We start from the raw sequence: 18,466 nt of genomic DNA, 5'->3' as shown, positions 1-18,466 counted from the left end.
ACCCTAACACCAATGGAACACTCTCACACACTAAAACACGAGAGAGAGAGAGAGAGAGAGAGAGAGAGAGAGAGAGAGAGAGAGAGAGAGAGAGAGAGAGAGAGAGAGAGAGAGAGAGAGAGAGAGAGAGAGAGATAGTGCTCGGGCTGCTTTGAAACGTATCGGCAATGATCAAGCAAACACAACTATATATTTAAGAAAGAGAGAGAAAGGGGGAGGGGGTGCTTGTTGCATTAATACCTTCTTACAAATCTCTCATGACAAATCAAAGTGAAATTAGTATTTGTTCAACATAGCTTGCGTAAATTTCACCACAACACATCACAAGAAAAGCCACCCCAATCATTGTCTTAAAGCCAGGGGAGTCCTCTCCACCCTGTCGCCCTCTTACAGTATTTGGGATTATGGCTAGATTGATGACAACACCAGAGAAAAGCTATCAAGAACTTAACAAAAAACACCAAGACACTTACGCATCATTGTTGTCCATTACTTCACGTTGGAAGGGAGACAAAATATCCAAGCTTAGTCCAAATCCACCCTCCTTGATTCAACAAATGTTGGGCTTACACTAGTAGGAGAAATGATAGATTTCCTACTCTCAATTGAATGATCACTCTCTCTCTTACAATGGCATAGAGTTCCCTTGCTAATCCCCTATTACAACACATGCACATGCATAAGACAATGAGATCCACTCAAGAGCTCCTTTTAGAGAGGTTGAGCTTGGCTTCTCAAGCTATAGCATAGTGCTCTTGCTTATGGCTCTCTCTTTTGTGCTAGCTACACCCTTCTTTTATAAGCAATTTTGAAGGCTAGGGTTACTCCTCTAACCATGGTTGGGTTAGATTTTCAGCAATTTATCTAATTTCTTTTGCTTGGAATTATCAAGAAGTTGGTGAGGAAAGAGAGAGGAGAGAAATGGAGGTGATAGGACTTTTCATAGTGGGTTAGTGTTAGTAGAGTTAGTATTAATTTACAAATGGAATTGGATATTTACAATGGGAGTATCCATGTAGGATACAAATAAGGAAGAAAAAAACTCTTAAGAGGTAAGAAAAGGTGGCTTTCTTACAAGGTTGATGCTCCAAGTGTCTTGAGTAGGGCCGATTTTGACGCCTGTTGACGGTCCACTAGCTTTGACGGTACATTTTTTCTCCACTCTTGACCTTCCTTGAGAGACAAGATAATTGAAGCTGAGTAATCAACCACCATGATGCTGTCTTTTAAGAGAAGAGGCTGAATTTTGTGGTTTTTTGATAGATATGGGTAAATTGGAGGAGGAAAAATGAGACTAGGTGGTCAATTTTGGAATGGAATTGTGTGTGGGAGGTATGAGTTCACCATGGTTTCTCTTATTCTTCAAGGTTGAGGAGAAGGTGAGTAGTGTGCAAAGAGGAGTGGTGAGAGAGATGGGGATGATGAGTGGAGAAGTGTGTGTGAAAGAGGAACATGATAAAGTGGAAGAGAGAGTGTGGCTGCATAGCATGGGAAAACTGGGGTCCACTAAAAAAATCATAGCGCACAGCTCGTAGCTCAAAAAAATATGAAAAAATTTGAGGCAAAAGTTTAGCCCACGAGCTACAACTTTTGTTTGTATCACCTTTTCAAATTCGGAGAGCAAGTGAACTTTAAAAATTCAGCAAAACCGACCGTTTTTTTCCACTGCAAGGTCCTTGTGGGGTCCTTCTTTGGATGATTCTTTTGAATACCTCCAAGAGTGAGCCCTCCATAGTGCATGTATGCATGCCACCTACCCTTGACCTTATTTGGTAGGTCTATAATTGAAGATATTGTTGAGATTAAGATATAAGTGAATAGTACAACTAAGAAAATCAAATATTGAGGGGTCTAAAAAATATGTACATGTCAAATATAAATAATATAAGTGGAAAAAATATAAAGGGGTCAAAAGTAATCTCTCTCATTATGAGGCTACCATAAAAAGATAAATATTTTTGGTGTTCTAATTTTTTTAGAAAAAAAACAAAATAGATGTAGGAAGGGAAAAATCAAAATAGTGAAAAAATATACACATAAATAAAACTAGTTTTTTTGGATTTTTGTTGGGGTGGAGTTACACCAAATATAAGAGAAGCTTACATGAAAATATTTCTATATGGAATAAAGAGTATGAAAAAATGGTAAGAAAAATTGTGGTAATGGTGAGGCAATGTACAGAGCATAAATAACACACACCTAGGTAGAAATATTTAAATAAATATCAAAATAATTATGAAAAAATATTTTATTTAGGACCTATATACAAAGAAATATTTACATACGCATGGGCCATAATATACTTATTTTTTTATTTTTTAATATTTTTTTGGCTCAACTAGCCCAATGACTAGCTGATTGAGGGTTTTTTAAAGAAGATATGGGAAAAGTCCCGTGACTCACGCACGCCTATGTACAGTGAAATGGTAGGGATAGCCACAGTGTTTGGGTGATTTTGGTAGGGTAAGGTAACTCACTATGGCAATTACAAAGAGCCGAAAAACGGCTATCACTACACTGACAGTCAGAGCGCATTGGCAGTTGCGAGGAACCCAGCTTTTCATGCTCGCACAAAGCACATTGAGGTGCATTACCACTATGTCAGGGAGAGGCTCTCAACAAGAGAGATCTGCTTGGATTATGTGCCAACACAGGACAACCTTGCATATCTTTTCACAAAGGCATTGTCTCGTGAGAAGCTTGAAGCTTTCCGCAAAGCTTTGGGCTTACTCCCCTTTGTGGACTGATCATGTCCTTAGGGCCTGGCACTTCCCTTTACTCATGTGCCAGCTCTCGTTCACCGCATCACTCCAGGGGGGATTTGTTACCATATACATGTGGTAGTGATGTGTGTGAACACAGGCATTTTTTTCCTCTTTAGGAGGTTTTTCCCCCCGAGCATTGTATATACGCCCATCACTCTAGGGCTATCTATCTTTCCATTTCACACTAAGTAATACACTCTCTATTGTGTGCCTTGAGCTTCCTTCGTCTTCTCCAAGCTGTGTGTGTTTCTCTGCAACCCTAATTCCAACAGTTAATGATCACTTGATCAAGCAATGTTCAAAATTGAAGGCAAAAGAGGTCAAGAAGAAAGAGGTTGGATCAACTACAGGGTCCAATACAAGTGCAACTATTGTGGAGTCTTCTAGTGAAAGGAGATTGTGATGCTGATGTAGATGTAGAGTGGGCTTTTAGTGCATAGTGTACTTATGATCCTGTTGTACATGATGCATGCATGTCAGTTGCTACACATTCACATGTGTGGTATTGTGACAGTGTTGTCTGTATTTGCACTTGCTAGACTTGGTCTTGTAGTCAAATTTGTGGATGACAAATGTACAATGCATGATCTCAGTTCTGGTGATAAAATTGTTGCATCTGGCATTTTATGTCGTGGGCTATATAAGATCACTTTGTATGACAATTGTGGGCAGAATTTTGCAAATGCTATTGTGGATTCAAAGGTTGTTACACATGAAAAACTTTGGCATGCACGTTTTGGGCATCTACATTCTGTCAATTTGCCGTGTTTGCTAAAATCTGATATGGTTGCTTCTTTGCCACCTCTTGAAGCACCTGTCAAACATGTTTTGAAGGTTGTATTTTGGGTAAGTTGCAGCGTTCAAAGTTTCCAAAGGATGGATCAGTTAGGGCACATGCAGGTTGTAGCTTGTGCATAATGATGTTTGTGGGCCCATGCAAACTCAGTCCTTGGGAAATTACCTTTACTTTGTGACTTTCATTGATGATTACTCCAGGCATGCGTGGGTGTATCCACTTAAAGCAAAGTCCAAAGTGTTTATGTGCTTCAAAAAAAATTCTGGCTATAGTTGAAAATGTCTCAAAATGTACTATGGGCACCCTTCATTCAGATCGAGGGGGGGAGTATATGTCTCATGAATTTAATGCATTTCTAGCTAGTCATGGGATAAAATACCAATGTATAGTGCCGTATACACCTCAGCAAAATGGTGTTGATGAGAGGAAAAATAGGTCTTTTAAGAAAATGGCATGATGTATGGTCAAATGTCAAGCTTTACAACGTTTTTTTTGGCTTGAGTCTATTATGTGTGATACTTATGTACTAAACAGGTGTCCTACAAAAGTTGTGCAATCTATGACTCCATATGAAGCATGGCATGATAAAACGCCTTCTATTGAGCACATGCATGTTTTGGGCTTTTGACATATTCTTTGGTGCCACAAACGCAACGCAAAAAATTGGATGATAAGGCTTTCAAATGTATTTTTGTTGGTTATCCTATTGAAAGCAAAGGTTACAGGTTGTATCATCTTTGTATGGGTTGAAGCAATCTCCTCGTGCTTGGTATGAGAAGGCTACCACTCATTTGATCAAATGAGGTTTTCATAACAGTCCAATAGACAGCACATTGTATGTAAAGCGTGACGGTGATGTACTTCTCATTGTCGTTCTCTATGTGGATGATTTGCTAATCACTAGACCAAATGAGAGACATATTACTGAATTTAAGGCTGATTTGAATGGTACTTTTAAGATGAAAGATTTGGGACTGTTGCATCATTACTTGGGCATATAGTTTAAGCAGTGTGATGGTGGTATTGCCTTGTGTCAAACAAGTTACATAGAGACATTGCTATGTATGTTTTGACTTGAGGATTGCAAAAATATTGCCACTCCCATGGAAACAGGTTTGAAATTGAGTCTCCATGATGTTGGTGATCCTTCCGATGTCACTCTTTACCAAACTACTATTTGACGCCTCATTAATATATGCAACACGAGGCCAGATATTCAGTTTGCAGTTTCACATGTCAGCAAATTTATGCATAGCCCAGGGTCTAAGCATTGGTAGGCTGTCTAGAGGATTTTTTGCTACTTGAGTGGCACTTTACATCTTGGCTTGTTTTATCCTAAGGGGAGATTATTGCCGCCACACTTACATGCTTTTTTGGACTCATATTGGGCTGGTTGTTTTGACACGTGAGTGTCCGCAAGTGGTTTTTGTTTCATTCTCAATAGTTCATGTATCTCATGGTTGAGCAAGAAGCAACCTACTGTGGCCACTTCTAGTTGTGAGCCTGAGTACAGGGCAGTATTCATAGCTACGATTGAGTGTGAATGGCTCAGACGCCTTATGGCTGATTTGGGTTTTGGACAGGACACTGCCAACACTATCTACACTGACAATCAGAGTGCATTGGTAGTTGCGAGGAACCTAGTTTTTCATGCTCGCACAAAGCACATTGAGGTGCATTACCACTATGTCAGGGAGAGGCTCTCAATAAGAGATATCAGCTTGGCTTACGTGCCAACACATGACAACCTTGCAGATCTTTTCACAAAGGCATTGTCTTGTGAGAAGTTTGGAGCTTTTTGCAAAGCTTTCGGCTTACTCCCTTTTGTACACTAATCATGTCCTCATGGCATGGCACTTCCCTATACTCTTTCTGCCAGCTCTCATTCACCGCATCACTTCCAGGGGGATTTATTGACATATACGTGTGGTAGTGATGTGTGTGAATACATTAAGACCGCTGGGGCATTTTTTCCCTCACTAGGAGGTTTTTTTCCCCCGTGCATTGTATATGCACGGACCCATCACTCTAGGGCTATCTATCTTTCTATTGCACACTAATAAGTAATACATTCTCTATTGTGTGCCTTGAGCTTCCTTCGTCTTCTCCAAGGCGTGTGTGTTTTCTTGCAACCCTAAATCCAACAGATTTATCTTGTTTCAAGTAGAGATAGTCATTTCTTTAATCTTGGATCAACTGTATTTGTCTCATGAAAGCTTGCCTTAAAATAATTTCATGCTTCAAGTTTTTACAAAAATCTACAATGGAAAAAGTATGCTAATAGTCAATTCCACGAGAGCTGACTATCACATTTTCCAACAACCCCATGGGTTTCTCAATGTGCCCATCTGCCAATTGCACTTTCATTAGTGTTTGCCTAATTGCTGGCTTTTCCCGGCTTCCTAGACTGCTTTTTTTGCGATGGTGATACCTACCTCACTATCTACAATAGCCATGGGTGTTACATCATTGTATTGCATGGGAAGGGTTTTGTTTCCTTCGATTCCTTCGTAGTAATCTCCTACTTTTTTCATAGGCACACATATAACAATTTTTTTTTGTGCTTCTTCCTTACACAATTCATCAAGGTTTTCTTTGGTTAACCCTGTTATGCCCATCTTTTCCATTGTACCTTGGACATACCTCCATACAAGCGGCCGTATCTTCAACAACTCACCCAACATGATGGTGCATTGAATGTGACCCGACATGATTAACTACAAATTCTCCACATCCAATGTCTGCTTTGGTGTATTTAGCTTCATGGTTTTAAAGACGTGATTTTTCTTTGTTTTCTCCCAAGTATGAGGGTAGTGTCTGGAGCATCCAAGAGCCTTGGATAGGCTTGATTTCTTTGATCCCCAATCTCCATACAAAGATTTTTTGTCTAGCTCCATGGGTGGTTGATCCAAGCAAACTTCCTCAAATTCAGTGTTAAGCTTCCATCGCTCACTTCCCTCACTCGTTCCCACATATGGTTTGGCCAATCCTCCTCTACTAAGGGGATTCCATCTAGCCCTTCCTCATTGTTTGGAACTATTCATTCAGATTGCCAATTTTTACTAAAGACTCTTTTGGTTCCTCAACATCTTTTGTTTCCACAAGTTTCGATTTTGTTTCTTTTTTACCTAATTTTCCTATGATTTCCAGTTGTGGTTCCAGCATTGATTGCATGATTTGCACTAAGTTCTTATAAGCTTCAAGTTTTGCGGCTTCTATGTCAGGTGATGGATAGTTTTTCCATTTTGTTTCCAGTGTTTGACCCGCTTTTAGTCCTGCTTGGAAAGCTTCCAACGCTGCATTGATGGGTTCCTATATTTTGTCTATCAACATGGGTCCTCTCGATCTTGGTTTTGATTCCTTCAATCTTAAGGACATTGGTTAAGTCATTTCCTCAACCTTTCTCTGAACTTTCTCTTCAATTTCCCTTCATTGTTTTTGTCTTTTAAGGTTGTAATGTCCTCGTCTTTCTCTCTTAGAGTCTTTAGAAGTTTTTTTGGTCATTTTAGATTCGCTTGCACTGTTTTGCATATTTTTCTTAGCATGGGCCCTAGTAACTACCCGAATCAAGATAGTAGGTTCACCATCAAACGAGCTGCTTAGTGGGACTTGTACTACATTTATGGCATTTTTCTCTTTGTTAGCTGGATTTATAGGACATTCATCAAGAAAATGTCCACCTTTTAGACCATATTGCATGTAGTATGCTTCAAATAGTTGAGCGTTCTTACCTGGATCTGGACAACCTTTTTCCAATGGTTATCTAAATCACAATTATGGAGATTCCCAATTTTTGGCTTAGGCATTTGTTTCACCATGGGTGGTCTAGCTCGTTGGCTTGCAATAAACTAAACCGGTGTTGCCTTTGGAGGTGCTTGATAAACGTGTTCTACCATGGTAGGAGTTGACTGAGTGTACCACACATCCTCTACTCCCAAGGTTGACAAACTTGCTTCATTGTATGGCGTAACTGGCACTAGAGCCTGCTCATCCACTTGCTTTGTAGGAAGCATGTACTAAACTGGTACATCAGTATTTCCTAGTAGACGTGGTTGCTGACCTAATATAGGTTGTGGCGTAACTGGCACTAGAGCCTGCTCATCCACTTGCTTTTTAGGAAGCATGTACTAAACTGGTACATCATTATTTCCTAGTAGACGTGGTTGCTGACCTAATATAGGTTGTGGTACATACTAGACATTTTTGTCATATTTAGGCTTATAATAGCACTTGTTTGTTTCATGGTTTTTCCATTTTCCTTCAATGGCACACCATTTTGATGGTCTAGATTGTCCCACCCATAGGTTGCCCTTGTAGTGGACCCTGTACTGGATCTCGCATTGGAATCCTTTGCATGTTAGTCATCATATCATTCATGCGTTTGAGCATATATTCAATAGCATTTGCAGGAGCTGCCATAGTTGGCCCTACGTGTATTGGTATAATTGATGTGGTACGCTCACTCTGAGTATTCTTAACAACGCTCTCCTCATTGAAGATTTCGCAATCATCCCCTAAGTTTATTGCATCCAAGCAGCACACTTCCCAAGTTATATGTTTCTTGCTATGCAGAATGGCATGCAACTCCCTGTTGAGTAAACCTTCTATGAATAAGGCAACAAGTCTTTCCTTGGTCAAAATTTTCAACTACGAACATCTCTCAATGTACTGTCTCATTTGACTCACACAATCTCTCACAATTTCTCCTTGTCTCTGTTTGAATTTGTAGATTTGTGCTATCATGCTGTGTTCGATTCCCATTTTTGAACAAGCAGTGACAAATCTCATAGCCAATGTCAACATATCAATAATTGATCCAGGTGGTATGGTCTAGAACCAAGTTAAGTCTTTACCTTCTAAAGTCATTCCAAACCCCTCAAACTGAGTATGGAAGTCCGTTATACACTCAGATCTCAGGACCTGCCTGAAGCTTGCTAAATGGTCATATGGATCCCCATATCCACTGTATTTTTTGATCCAATTTTGAAAGCCAGCTAGTCTGACCCTATAGTTATGTTCTACACCTGCTCTCTTGGTCGGTGTTTCTCCCACTAAGCCTTCAAGCTAGTTTCTTGGTAGGTGTGGCTCATGTGGACCTGTTCTTATCTTGGTGTCACCCATTCTTCTCCGGTTAATGGTGGATTTTGCATCTCTTCCCCAATTTCCATCATTGAGGTAGCTACCTCAAGGTGTGCTTCCAAGTTGATTGGCCATATTGCCAAAGGCTCTTTCATTTGGTCCCAAATTCTACTTTGTTTCAGGCCTCATACCCATGATGATTTCTCGGATTAACTATCCCTGGTACTTTATCTGTTAAGACTCCTTTAGAGTCATCATAACAAAGTTATTGTTATAAAAATTTCTAAAGAGATGGACAAGAAGGTTTGCTAGGCCTTTCTCGCTTAACTTGAAAATATACATTATTTTCAAGGGTGTCAATTGTCCTGATTTAGCATGACTGATCCATATTATGTTTAGCATCTATTTGATCATACCCTTCTAATTTTAACACTGGTGATCCCTCTTTAGTGGCAATGTCTGGAATCAAAGTATCAACTTTCAATCCCCATTGTACAATGTCACAATTTTGTATTTTGAGGTATCGCACTCTGTTTCGGTTCATATAAAAGGTATCTTGCTTGTTAACTCTAACATCCTCTTCAAACTCAATTGTGTGATCATCGATCTTCACCACAAATTCTTCAGATAAATTTGGGCCCCATGCTTGTTAGTCTTGAAGAAGGTCAAAATGTGCTTGAACGTGAGAGAGGTTCTAGGCCCCGATTGAGTCAAGAAGGAAGAAATCTCAAAACTTGAGTCGGAGTAAGTGTTAGGCACTTCTTCCACTATAGTCTCTAAAGGCTTCCCTTGGTTTACACTCTCCTCTGTTGATAACCTACTCTCAGTTTGTCTAGTATAACCTTGATTCATGACAGTTTGACATGATCTTAGGTACATAAATAATTGAACTTACTTAATGGAAATGAATACCTAGCCTTTAGTACCAATAACAATCCATTTCCGTAGTAGTAAATCCAATCTGATAGTTTCTCGAGCTAGATCCCAATCACTCCTATAGCTTCAATCCTGTCAAAATAGCCACAAGGTCAATCTGCAACCTTCAATTCCAAAAATCTCAATTTCAAGTAGCAAATAGTATCCAAATGACTTCAAACTTGGTAGGTTAATCGCATATGGTATCTATCAGTTATCTGGACCTAAAATAGTAAAAATGGAGCCCTTTGGCTAGCAAGAGATAATAAACACTCTTATTATCTACTAGGCCAAAAAATGATAAATTTTTTGCTTTTTCTGGTCCACACTGGTCAAGCACTAGCATGTGTCCAACAAGCCTTGAATGTGGTTATTTCAAATTTTGGTCAGTTTGATCTACTTCCACAAGAGTTTTTGTATTTGGCAATTTCAATTGCGAATTTAGTGATAATACAAATCAAGTGATGTCCAAATTACTTGAAACTTCTCCCAAGCACTCTATTGCTACCCTAGACCCAATCCCCTTTGAAAAACATTCAAAAGTTCAATTTTCAAGGTAGAAGATATAAAGCGCGCTTATTATCTCTTAGATCAAAATGAAGAAACTTTTCAACTTTTTTGGCTTCTACAGGATGTACACGCTCTAATCAATCCAACAAAAAAAATCATGAAGTTTGGTTCAATTTTGAAGTTTCTAGGCCAAATTTTGTGTCTGCACTCTGGTCTCAGTGATTTTTGAGCCTAATCTGACAACTTACAAGTCCAAATGCTACCAAACTTGAATCAAAACCTCTCTACACTATGCTTATACTTGCGGAGTTGAGAAATACTATCAAAACCTCTCTACACTATGCTTATACTTGCGGAGTTGAGAAATACTTAAAATTTTTCCTTTTGAACCCCCGATATTAAGTGCACCTATTATCTAGGTGGTGATTTTTGCAACGTTTTGCCATTTTTTCACTTCCCGCAGTTGTAACAAGTGTTAAAGGCCCATCAAAGAGTTTTGTCAAGTCCTATTCATTTTTAAGTGTTCTAACCTTCAATTGTCTGTCTGTTTAGAAAGAAGGTTGTTTCAGTCCAATTTTGCTCCCAAATGGAGTTAAAATCACTTGTGCCTTCACAAAAGTGCTAACATATCACAAAAACAAGATATCCATGTGAAAAAAGTTTAGTTTCCTACCAGAAAGAAAAAAATGCTTATTATGTACATGATAGAATCTGCACTTTTTGGAAGTTTGATGGCATCAAGTCTTATACAAGCTAATGCAAGCACTTTTGGCTAATAAAAGTCAATTTTACATGCATCTAACACGGGGAGATAATAAGCTTATTTTTTGTCAAACTTTGAAAATTTTCCTAAAAGTTGATTTTTGACTTACCCGTAGGTTGTTATAGCATTTCCAAGACTAGTGATGACCAGAAATGTTATTTTGAAGCTTTGAATACACCTTATGAGTCCCATAACTCAGAAATTTGAAATTTTTGTATGCAACTTCAATAATGTTAATTTAGAGAGTGAGATGGATTGAAAACCTTCCTTGATTCCTACTTACCCTACTCCTAATCACACCAACCAAAAGATAGTGGAAAGTGTCCACCAACACTAGTTTTTCTTTGTTTTTAGCTGAAAAGTGCATCAACACTCAAACTCTGACATAGTCTAAGCTATCAACCACTAGAAAATGACCTAATCTAAGCTTGAAGGTCCTTAGCGAGTACAACTACTCCCAAGACACATCTACATTGTTGAAGTAGACAGGCCTCGACCTTGTGGTTTCTAAAAGTTTGTTTTTGTACTCCAGACGAACCTAGAGAAAGTTTCTGGACAAAACTACAAAGCACTAAGATTTTTCCCAAATTAGGTCACCTCGTCTCCGACAACGGTGTCAAAATGTGGGGCTCTCTAAATTCCAAGCCTCAATATCTTATTGTAGTGACCATATACATAAATGTCATACCGTGGGATGGAGTCGACTTGACTAGTGCATGGAAGATACAAGAGGTTGTTAGTCTCTCAAAAAGCACACTCGATCCCACTCAAAGCTACACACAATTGCATGTCAGGCAGTAAGTGCTAACTATGACACCACAAGAAAATTTTGTCGATTCACTAAGCAAACAAAGTCCAAACGAGATGAAAATCTTAGGATGGATAGGAAACACCTAAAGAAACATGCCTATACCCTCAAATCCCCCTTTTGACCACTTGCCAAAATCGCACTTACTATGTACAGGGCAAATTTGACCTAACCACTTTCACCCCCGAATACACCTTAGAGCTTAGCAACGATGTTCCTAAACACCTCCAATGTATGCAGTTTTATTAAGTAAATTTTGAGTTATAAGCATATTAAAGAGCAAGTGAGCAACAACAAAAACACAATTTTATGGGAAGAAAAGCACAATATCATGAAGAGATTTCACCTGTGAACACAATGAAGTAGACTACAGTTCAAACAAACACTTTATGAGGGAGTTATGAGCTTGAGAAGAAAGCTGGAGAGTACACAGTGCTCTAATAATCAATCGTACCAGTTATTATCCAAAAAATCTCCTTTAAGTTTTGCAAAAAAAAAAGGCTTTTTATACCTTAGCCAAAGGTTCTAGGTTCAAAAATCAGAAAATGTTCCAACTCTTTGTAGCCTAGGATTCCATTGTTACAATTTAGAAGCATTAAGCCCCACTCTATCTGGCTCATAATGACATAATGGCTTACAAATTAATTTTGAAAATAAAAGAATTACAAAGGCTTAGAGCTATAGGTGTCCAAATTGATAAAAAAAAGTGAAAAATTACATCATCGGCTAGATATGTAGGTTCCGATGTTAGCTATGCGCTATCAAAAAGAAAGATCTTTCTTAATTTTAGAAACACTAAAAGACTGTACATAAGGCTGACACCAAACCATGTACATCTCAGAAGACTCTCTTTCCCGGGGGATTCACCATGAAAAACTTACCGTACCACATAAGTGCAGGGGAGGGGTTTTTTTACAAGTTAGATAAGCGTATAAGTTAGGGGCAGGCCCCCAATAATTTATCTCCCAAGCTTATAAATAAGGGAGGGGGTATCAATTTATTTATTTATTTATTTTTGGGGGGGGGGGGGGGAAGGCAACTTGATTTGGGTTTATTACTTGTAACGATTGGTCACCGATGTGCACTAGAATTTGGATGAATTTAGGGGAAGTTTTTTATCAGGTCACACATCAAATTTTGCATCAAGCCGGCCATAGATAAGGGTTGATTTGGAGAAGGTCAAGGATTGATTTACACCAGCTTTGGATGGGTCAGAATTGGATGAGTAGCCAGAGTGCAGGCTGATCGGGCACATAGTTTGAAAGTCAAACTAAGACACATTGAGGGTACATCTAGTTATCAACATAAGTGGTTCTTAGTACATTGGCAGTCACTATGCTACACACTCTTTGACTAGTTTTACCCAATTAGATCATGTGGGACCTAAATTTTATATGTAAGATAGGGATATGATAGTTTTCTTCATTGATTTTCGTATAAGCATAGAAAGGAAGGTTATATTCCTTAATATGAGTCGTATATAAGGGTTTTATCAAAGTTGTTCGCTCACAGGTGGCGTCCTGTTTTGTATATAGAGTGCATCCCCTGGGCTCTCTTTTTACAAGCTTTCAAAGTTTTAAAGAACAAATCAAAGGAGAGCTAGGCACATCATGTTCACCTTGAACGATATAATTTTTACCTTCCTTTTCAAATTCAAGTTTTGTTGATAACTTCTTCTCAGCGAAGGTCCCAAACCCCATTACCACCCTATTTCCAAGACCAAATTTTCATGATCCATATTCATTACTTGGAAGTCAACTTATAACCTCAAAGATGTCCTTGACGATATTTTGATTCGGAATGCCGTCTCTTGGAGTGCACTAATTGAGAAATATGTCCAACATGGGTAGGCCAAGAAACATCGAGTTGTTTTGATTGGATGCAAAATGAGGGCATTATGCAAGATGTTGATACGTGAAAAACAATGCATGTTTATATTGTTAGTCAAGGGCGATTGAAGAAAGACATCAAGCGTAAGGAGCTTCACATTTGGAATGTCGTCTCTTGGAGTGGATTGATTATAGGATATGCCTAGTGTGGGTAGGGCCAGGAAGTGTGAGGTTGTTTTGAATGGATGCAAAGTGAGGGCATCTCTCCAGATGCAATCATCTATGCTTGCACGTTGAAGGCATGTGTCACGACGCAAGATGTTGATAAGGGAAGACGCAATGCAACGCAACCGAGCAGGTGCACAGGCTTGGAGGTAGCCGAAAAGCCAAGGAGTGGAGGTATGGTAAAGTGGCATTTATCTTTTGAAAATTTCTTAGCCATGAGTGCACTTCCTTGCATGCCTCATTGTCCTTTGACATGTGATTTCTTGGGCTTTCTCTCTCTAGTATAGATGGTTTTAAAGAGACAAAATCCATGGTAAAGTCTAAAATACATCAAACTTAAATTTTGATGATATACCCCTCCTTTGAAATCATATTCTTCTTTGACTATGTGTATCAAGAGGAAGGTAGCCCATTCTTGTTTGGGATCCATAGTTAAGTAAGAATACTTTCCGTAGGCTAAATGGCAAGTCTAGTAGGAATTTTGGTGATGTAGTCATCACAAAACTTATTCCTTAAAAACATTGGTGTACACAGAACATTGTAATGTGCAATGAAAGAAAGCAAACATTCAAATTAAATCATTGAATACTTTATATATTGATATCTTAGTTTACATTTAAACCATGAAGAAACTTGTAGTCTTGCAATAAAAGAAGAGAATCCTCTAACTAGGGTTACTGCATCCATTTAGCACCTTCAAGCATGTAATTCCTAAACTTAATCAAATACCTACATATTACCTTTCCACTTCACAGAACTTTGTCTTTGTGTTTAAGGATAGCCTCAAGTTGTGGATAGCCTCAGGTTGTAGGATCTCCTCTTGTTCATCATCAAACCCTAGAGGATCCTCTTCAATGGGGTCCATCGGAACTATTGTAACATTGATTCATTTTAACAATATGGAATGGATCATAGTTACTCTTAAAGAGTTCAACATATAACTATTGACGTCCTATGGGTTTGCCTTGTCAGTTCTTGCTCGTCTTTTGAAAAAATCGGGTCTTAGGAAATTTAAGCAAACCCATTTTTCTTTCTTAAACCCAAAAGATCTTCTATGCTTATTAGTAGTTGCCTTTTAGTTTTGTTGTGATTCTTGAATATATTTTTTTATCTTTTGAAAAGTTATCTTAATGCCACATACATTTTCATCAAGTTGTAGAGACTTTTTGGTGCATTTCTAAGATAGGTGGAGGGTTGGGGCGGCCTTCAATGATCTCAAATGGAGGTTTGCATATAGAGCTATGTACCATGTCATTGTATGAAAATTCCACAAAAGGTAATTATTTCTCCCATTCATTGCTTGGGTCCTTTGCATCGACATAGTTTTTAAGAAGATCAAGAATAGTCGATTTTGTGATTTTATTTTTGCCATCTGTTTGATGATAATATGCTTAACAGAAATGAAGATATATGCTCATGTTTTTAAATAGCACCCTTCAAAAGAGACTTTCCATGACTAGGGAACATGATGACAACTGCAACGTAGTCTCTCATGAGTAGCATGAACAATTAGCAATGAGGGTACCCACTATGAAAATCCAAATGCAAACCTTCCTTAGTGCACTAGAAATTATGAAAACATTATTGAGTAAACTAACTCAATTGATATGAAAAAGGTAAAATAATCCAAGAGTCGATATTTTTGGACACTCCATCTACATACAAGGATGTGGAGACAATGCCCGAAGATATGAATATTCCATTTCAAGATCATCTCCAAGGGCTAGACAAAATTTTGTTTTAAAAATATGAAACCACCCGAATTTAGTGGTGAGGAAAAAGGTAGAAACAAAAACTCAATTTACATCTTCCTCCAAAAATGGCAAGAGTTGCATAGGCTTAGAAAGACTCCTCCAGAGTACCACCTGCTTGAGGCAAGTCTCACCTTAGGTCCTAAAGCCTATAAATGGTGGATGAGCCTCAGAGAAACTAGTGAAAAATTTAAACAATTTGAAAAGGTCTTTTGAAGTTATTTTTCTACTCAAGAAGGAACTGAAAACAAATTGGGATGATTTGAATAAGGCTTTGGAAAGGCGCAACCACTACTTACTTATTTAGCCAAATACCATGAAATCATCATTAAACCTCACGATTAGAGAAGCATTTAAGGGAGAAGTAAAAAGGAGTAATCCTAAGACTTTAGCAGATGCAATTAAACTTGCTCAAATCTATGAAGGTCATACACACTTAAAAAGCACTTCAAACCCCACTGATGGTGAGTCTAGAGGTAAGGAAGCAATAACTTTATGGCCATTTCTGAACAGAAAAAAAAATTATTTTCAAAAGATAAAAAACCACCTTTTAAGAAAAAGATTACCTAGAACACAGGGGGCATGAATCTATGTGGGTAACCGTTGATAGGTTAACCAAGATGGCTAGGTTTATTCCAACCACTTTAGATGTAAAGGCTCGTGAACTGGCTAGGTTATTTTTTCACCATCTATATCCACTTTATGGCCTACCTATAGACATCCTATCTAATTGGAATAGAAAATTTAATAGCCACTTCTGGAGAACTTTTTTTGCTAGACTTGAGACCAAGCTTAGCATGAGTTTAAGTAATCATCCATAAATATATGGGCATATTGGAAGATATACTATGAGCATATGAAAGTAAAAAGAAAAATAATTCGAAAGAGTACTTACTTGTAGCAGCGTTTGCATATAACAATGCCCAATACTCTTCCATAGCATATAGTCCATTCATGTGAAAGTATGGATTTTAATCAAGAGCTCCCTATGCGGTAGGATTGCAAAATGAGAAAGTTCAGGCAGCTAAAGATTTCTTGGAAGATACGAATCATATGCTTAAACTTGCTCAAAGAAACATAAAGAGAGCTCGAGATAGAGCTAGAACCTATGTCGATCCTCATAGGAGACCTCTTACATTTGAGAAAGGAGAACAAGTTTTATCTTAAGGTGCATGAAAAATAAGAGGCAGTGAAAACTGGAATGTGTCCAAAAGTTATCCCCTAGGTATTGTGGTCCTTACACAATACTTAAGAAGATAGGGGAGAGAGCTATAAACTCCAACTACCACAAACAATCGAGATCCACCCAATTTTCCATGTTAGTATGCTTAAAGGAGACTTGGAGATTCTGACAATTTCTTCTATGATGAGGGAGTAAGGAAGATCCTAAGTTCTCACCTAACCATTATCAAAGTGGTATGATCTTTTTTTTTCTTATTTTGGTGAGAGAACGTATCAAAAGTGACTATATTTGTGCATTGTGAATGCAAAAAATGTAGAAACCTCTTTCATGAGGCCTATCTACTTTGTGAGTCAAGTAATGACACGTGTAGGAAAAGACTGCATTGTTTTTGAACACGTGGCCATGGCTCTCATGTTCATTGTGGGAAAGTTAAGTACCTATTTGTTGCCTAAAAATTGTGAGGTCTTAACTTTAGAGGAGATTTTTGCTTTTGTGATACAAAATCGGTAGATCTTCAAGTGGCCAGTACAAATGTAGGAGTTTGAATACATTGTGCTCAACTTGAGCTATGTTGGCCAGAATATTGACACAAGTACTATGAAAGGAAGATGAAACTCAATCTGCCTCTCCAATGAAGGAGATTGTAAATTTGAGTGGGGCACACTCTCTCTACTCTAATAGGGAAACTTCTCTAAGCCAACCAGGGGTTTAGGGGAGAGAGAAGCATGGAAGGGTGGGAAGAGGCGTATCCTCGGATGTTGTCGCTACCCAGAGCGCAATTTGGATAGCGCAAGGAACGGTTAGGACACAAAAAGGTGGAAAATAAAACGGATGGCTTGTGCTTTGCTATTTGCTCTTGGTCAAAGCACATTTTGGCAGTAAGGCCTTGGCATTCGATGGATGTGCTACATGGAAAAGAGAGGCAAATTGAGGGTTGCTCATGTTCAAAAGTCAGTGGTAGAATTTCCAGGATAAGAACAAAAGAGCACTGAAGAAATGCCATCCCTATGCAATAGACCATGGGCAAGGGGCACATAGCAAAGCACATTAGTAGAGAAAAGAGGAGCACTAGATCCCACATGCGGGGGTGCAAGACGCAAGGGCGACTTCTCTTGAGGCTGCCGACCAAAGCCTGCAAGGTGCGGGTTGAGCACAGAGCGAACTATTCTTTCGCCTTTTACTAAAGAATACTGTGTGCTCTGTCCAGTTGAAGCACCATACTAGAAATTTTTGGCAAGGGCTTCCTCCTCTGCGAGGGGGCCCCTCTCAATCATACTAGAAATTTTTGGCAAGGGCTTCCTCCTCTGTGAGGGGGCCCCTCTCAATCAAGCGATAAAGCAAGCATCTCGCTGCGTAGCAGCAGCATGGTAACGACATGGGGGCCACACACGACTTTGGAGGCTACTACAGGTCACACCTGCATCTCAGAGACGATGCACTCCTCCTGCTGTCAATGCTTCTGCTCACCATTCCGGAAATGTGTGAAGCTCAAGCTCAAGCTCACCTTGGCCACAGGTACCCCTCCCTGATCGCCCAATGAGGAAGGGGTCCCCGCTTATATTGTCACTGCTGTGTTGTGCCTCGCTGACTACAATCCACTTTACTGAGTTGTAGTATGAAGAGAGAAAGCCCTTGATGATCAACTCCAAAATATGGTACTCCAACATGGTGAGACCTAATGAGGAGGGCCAAGGATCTCGTGACTAAATTACCCCAAAAGCATGGTGACTTCCATGACCTGGAAATGGATGCAAAAAGCTCTTCCCAAAGCCTTGCAACAAAAGCTTAGGAAGACTCCTTATTAGTCAAATTTATTGCTTCTGGAACCAAGATAAAAGGCGC

General features: G+C 39.0%; 1 non-coding gene across 1 annotated transcript; it reads left to right on the top strand.

Annotated features, from left to right (window-relative positions):
• Positions 1-17,760: 17,760 nt before the first annotated feature.
• LOC147438457 (U5 spliceosomal RNA) lies at positions 17,761-17,884 on the top strand. The gene has a single exon (XR_015184686.1). It is a non-coding gene; the product is annotated as a U5 spliceosomal RNA (small nuclear RNA).
• Positions 17,885-18,466: the final 582 nt, after the last annotated feature.

This window comes from Adiantum capillus-veneris, chromosome 16 (assembly GCF_014529385.1).
Source record: "Adiantum capillus-veneris isolate H3 chromosome 16, ASM1452938v2, whole genome shotgun sequence".
NCBI classification, from domain to species: domain Eukaryota; kingdom Viridiplantae; phylum Streptophyta; class Polypodiopsida; order Polypodiales; family Pteridaceae; genus Adiantum; species Adiantum capillus-veneris.
The sequence above is the reverse complement of the archived record's forward strand: the minus strand, read 5'-3'. Positions and strand labels throughout refer to the sequence as shown.